Raw genomic sequence first — 5,229 nt, 5'->3', positions numbered from 1 at the left:
CTGGGGATGTGACTAAGTGGTTACGGGCCCTGGGATCAATTAGTAATACCCCCTAAATAAATAAATAAATAAATAAATAAATAAAGTTGTGGTTTGGGGGAAGTGACACCTCTAAAGAAGATGACTGGTACTGAGAATCTGCTGCACCCTTCATTCCTCTGACCTTTTTAAAAAAAACTCTCTGCCTTTAGAGAAATATTGGAATTATTTTATAAACTAACTGCAGCAAACATGACACCCATTTCAGTGCTCCTATACTACAAGTGTCATTAGCTCCTGGTACATGTGCATGTGTCAGTAGCTCCTCTCATCCATCCACCTTTCCATCCATCCATCTGTTCATCTGTCAGAGGTCCTTAGAGATGATCTAGGTCCAAGGACAAAGACTAACTGTGTCTTAATCAGGTGCAGGGAGACTCAGGTTCTCTAATATGATCTGCTGGTAACTGTTAGACACATGCTCACACATGGGCACCTGTGTCTATGCATGCTTCAGTGTAGATGGCATAATGCGTGTCCTGTGTGATGTCGTCTATGTGTCATGTGTACATACATGTGTTATTACAGTGATATAATTAGAATCAGGCACTCTGGGTGTGTTCTCCAGTAAACCAGCATTGGTCCCTGCACCTGCATGCATCAGGGAGAAGGAAGACAGGTCCTGTTCTCAGATCATTTAAATCTAGGGAGCAGGGCACGTGCATTGACAGCACAGGTAATCAGAAAGAACGTTGACCAACACTTGTTTGCTGATGAAGGAAAAAGATGGCTTGGTAACCAGGAGACTGTCACCACCCTTATGAAAACGTCCTTCCCTGTGTGTCCCTGTGTCCTTTGAGAAGTGAATTCTCACTTCCATGAGCTGTCTTTGTTAGGTCCCCTTCCATGAGAACAGGGACTCCTATGTTGGTCAACATCACCTGATTCATTCCTTCTTTCCTTCATTACCCACTTGTTTTCAAAATCATTTCTTAATCTCTTGCTTGTTGGAAGGATTTTTCTTCTCTACTGTGTAAATGTTTGAGTCCAGTTGGTGAAATTTAATGAGATGTTGTTTGTTTGAAGCTTGAAAAAGAAGACATCATTTAACCCAGGCCTTTCCTGCACAAAGAATGAGAAAGGTTAATAAGCCTTGGCACTGCCAGCTTTGATGCAAAGCCCGCTCAGCGTCGCTGCCACACTCACGTCTGTCACAGAAAGCCCTTCCACGCTGGTTTTCATCTGCCCGCTTTTACAACTCGTGGCTCATATCTGCAACTCTGTATTTAAGCCAATTCCAGAGTCAAATCATTTTTGTTTTATTCGAGTCAAATGAGGCCTGCTGTTCATCAGTTTTGCAGGTGTGAAAAATACATTGTTCACTTTTCACGTAGCATTCGCCTTTCATGTCAGATGTGAATTCTAGAGAGTCAAAATGTGACAGGAGAGCAACCTTCATACTGCTGTACTCAGAACAAGCAGGTCCCTTATAAACGCTTCCTTTTAATCCAAGGAAGGCACATGAAGGTCACACTCATTCATTCACTCATCGACATCCGTCAGATGTGACAGATTTTCTAGGCTTCTACAATGAAAGGGAGGAAGAAAGGAAGAAAGAAAGAGAGAAAGAAAGCAAAGGAAGAATGGAATCGACGCATCGCCAGGGCTTCTGGGCCTTCTGTTCTGGCTTAGCCCTCTCACCCTGGGCACTCCCGGGCTTACCTGCATGGGGTTTGGGCTTGTCTTGCAGATCCTTGGTCCTCTTGAGGGAGGCTCAGACATGGGATCGCTGGCCTAGCTGGAGAGGAGGGGCAGCAAACAGGTCTCTCCCTGTGATGTGCTGAGCCGAGGCAGCCTGGGTGCTGGGCACAGGAGGAGGAAGCCTTGGTCCTGCTGAGTCAGTCAGAGAGGGCGGCTCTCTGCAGAGGCTGCACAGTAGGCGGGCGCGAGAGCCGCCATGACCGAGCGAGCTCTGTTCTGGTGAGCGGGAGGCCTTGCCAGTGCATTCCAGCATGTCCTTGCATTGGGCAGGTCTCACTCACTGCAGCCAGGGGACACTGTCCTAATGGCCAGCATGGCTGACTCGAGGGGCCTGTGTGGGCCCAGAACCCTCCTCAGGGCTGTCCCCTGGCTCTGGAGGCCTCAAGGCAGCTGGCTGGGCACAGGGTTGGGCTCTGGGAGGGGGACAGCTTGGCATGGTAGTCCGGTACGGCCAGAGCTCTGGCCAGGTCAGCTGGGGTCACTTCCTGGTCTGCGTCTCTGTTGGTGAGTCAGAAACACATCGTCCTGGACAGGGACAGAGGGTCTCTTCCAGGACTGACGTGCCCACCTAGGACAGTGCAGGAACTGACATCTTGGAGGAATCCTGGATGGAGACAGGGGATTCCACCAGGAAAACAAGAGGAGGAGACCACATCCTGGGTGGCTGTGGGACCAGCAGAGCTAATGAGAGCTCCCTCCGCTGCCATTTTTCCCCCAAGGCTGAATCATCTGGGCCTCAGTGGCCATTATTAAGGCACATGGGCAGGCCTGCTCCCACTCCAGCAACCCTCCCCCAGAGGCCCAAGTGCCCTGAAGGTGCTCCAGGGGACGGTGATGCCTGCCAGTGGACAGACACAGCTCGTCTCCAGGGTGTCGGGTCCCGGTGGCTTTCTCTGAGTCCCGCTCTGACTCTCAGAGTGAGTCCACCTCCACTTTGAGGCCCACTCACCCGCTCCCTGGGGACAGCTCCTGTTGAAGGAAGGAGCCCCGTGCTGTGGGTGCCACAGTGACTCACAGGGACAGCGGGTGCCACCTGCCACCGTCCAGGAATGGCTTGTCCTCAGTCCTGGCTCTAGGACAAAGGAGGTGGTAAACAGGGAGTGGCGGAGGATTGTGCATCCCCCCCACAGCTGAGGGAGTAACCCATTCCCTGAGCTGAATGCAGCTCTTCACCAGCCCAGTGGTTCCTTGGGTGGGTTTTCACTGAGCGGTGGGTGCCTCCGGCCAGCGCCCAGGAGTAAGTGGCGAAGGAGACAGGGGGGCCGCGCTGTCCTGGCTGCCATGACCAAGAGCCATGACCCATGCAGAACAACACACGTGTGTCCTTGTGAGTTCTGGGGCCAGAAGTTCAAGGTCAAGCTGGTGGCAGAGCCACGCGGCTCCCTTTGAGACTCTAGGTAGAGTCCTCTCAGCCTTGGCCTGGGCTTCATGGCTCCATGAGTCCTCAGTGTCCCTAGGCCGCAGCTGCAGCACCCAGGTCTCCCGTCACCACGCCACCTTCCTCCTGCACATCTGACTTCTCATGGTGTCCCCTCATCTCTTAAGGACACCAGTCATTGGGATCCTGTCTTAACCTGAGCCTCTCTCCTCATAAGGTCAGGTTCCCAGCTCCCAGGGTTAGGACAGCAACAAGTCCTTGGGGCCAGAATTCCGCCATGACGGAAGGTGGGAGCACACAGAACAGCAGTGCTCCTACGGAAGCGGCAAGCAGGGACCGAGGCAGGGGAAGCAACACAGGGCGCAGGAGGCCCCACTCCTCCAAGATGCTGGCAATGCGAGGCCACGGTCCTCGGCTGCTGTCCCATGAAGCCTGTCCCAATTCCCATTCCAGTGGTTCCTTCCTGGTGAAGGTGGTCTCATGTCACTGACAGAATTTAAATGGGCAGAATTAAATAAGTTGATTTGTGGGGCAAGGAACTCAGTCTGCTTCCAAGTCCAGGGTTGGCAGGACCAGCAAGCGGAGCTGGGCAGAGGTGAGCGGGAACAACCAGACAGGAAGCCGTGACTTCATCTGGAGTTTGACCTGGGCACATGCTTCCCTGTCAGGGCTCAGCACCCTGCGGCCTCCTGGGCCCCAACCTCTGACCTCCATGTGATGAGGCCCACTGCCCTGGGCACCACCCTGGCTGAGATTCAGTGGGAATCAACTGCCTGGGGTTGTGCCTGTCTTCCTTCTGCTCCACAGGCAAGGAATTCTGCATGAAGCAACAATGGAAAACAAATAATCGGAGACAGGATCTCTAATACCATAATAGCTCTGCTTAGAAGACGAACTACAAAGCCGAAGGCTTATGCTTGACTCCCAAGTTAAAAATACAAAATTGTGGAAACGAGTTTCCCAATGACACGTTTACAACCCACGAGGGGTTTCTGGCTTTCTCTGGAGGAGCTGTGGGCTCCTTGCAGGAGCTAAATTAAGGCTGGCTGACTTTAATTACAAGGGGAACGAGGAGCAGCAGGAAGGGGCAGGTTGGACTGGGAAGGACCTGAGCCTTACGACTGGTCAGGCCCAGTCTCCAGTGCTGACTCGGCCACCTCCAGCTGTGGGGACAAAGACAAGAGGGAGTGCCTGGGGTTGGTGGCAGGATCAGGTCTGAGATGTGCACAAAGGCCTTTGCCAGAAACCTGGTGTTCATGAGCCCTCTGCAACTGCGTCTCCCTCCTGTGTGTTGACCCAGGAACAAGCCAGAGGAAGAAGTGGGTCAAGAGTTGAGTTGTGTCCCCACCCTCACCCAAAAGGGAAGTTGAAGCCCTAACCTCCCACACTTTAGAATGTGACCTTATTTGGAAATAGGTCTTTACAGAGATAATGACCTGTGTCCTTGTCAGAAGGGGAAACTTGGACCCAGAGACAGACAGGCAGAGAGAAGATGATGAGACCCAGGGAGAAGAAGGCTGTCCTCGGGGCAGGAGGAGCATGGCCCACTGACACCTTGGCCTGAGTCTGGGCTCCAGGGCTGTGAGGACGCCCTTCTGTGGGGACCCCATCTGTCACTAGCACGCAAGGCCTGAGACTCCACTAAAGGGGGTGGCAGTGACCCAGACTCAGGGCACACTGAAGGGTGGGGCTGAGTTCACCACAGGGTCTTCACCAGGCTCAGCCCCAGACTCGCCTTGGCTCCAGTAAGTGACGTGTACCCGATACCAGTGAAAGCACAGAGGCTCAACAGGAAGGAGTCCCTTCTGGTGGCCGCCTGGCTGCGTCTTTTCCTATTCTTATTAGTGAGACCCATAAGCAGACGGGAACATCTTGAAGTGTGTGGGGGACGCGCTGGAGAGCAGCGTAGCCTCTGAAAACCCCCCTGAAGGGGGGCTTGAGTGAGTCGGTGACATCACATGCTGGAGCAGTGTGTGATTACAGGAGATATTATTAAATCGTAAAATGGGAAGCTGGGCAAACATGTAATTTGGGCAGCTCTGTCTCCCGCCTGGTGTAATTACACGCCTCTCCTTCGGCCGACCTTGGGTGCACAGGGCTGATGGGGTCTG

This window comes from Urocitellus parryii, chromosome 1 (genome assembly GCF_045843805.1).
Source record: "Urocitellus parryii isolate mUroPar1 chromosome 1, mUroPar1.hap1, whole genome shotgun sequence".
Lineage (NCBI taxonomy): Eukaryota > Metazoa > Chordata > Mammalia > Rodentia > Sciuridae > Urocitellus > Urocitellus parryii.
The sequence above is the reverse complement of the archived record's forward strand: the minus strand, read 5'-3'. Positions refer to the sequence as shown.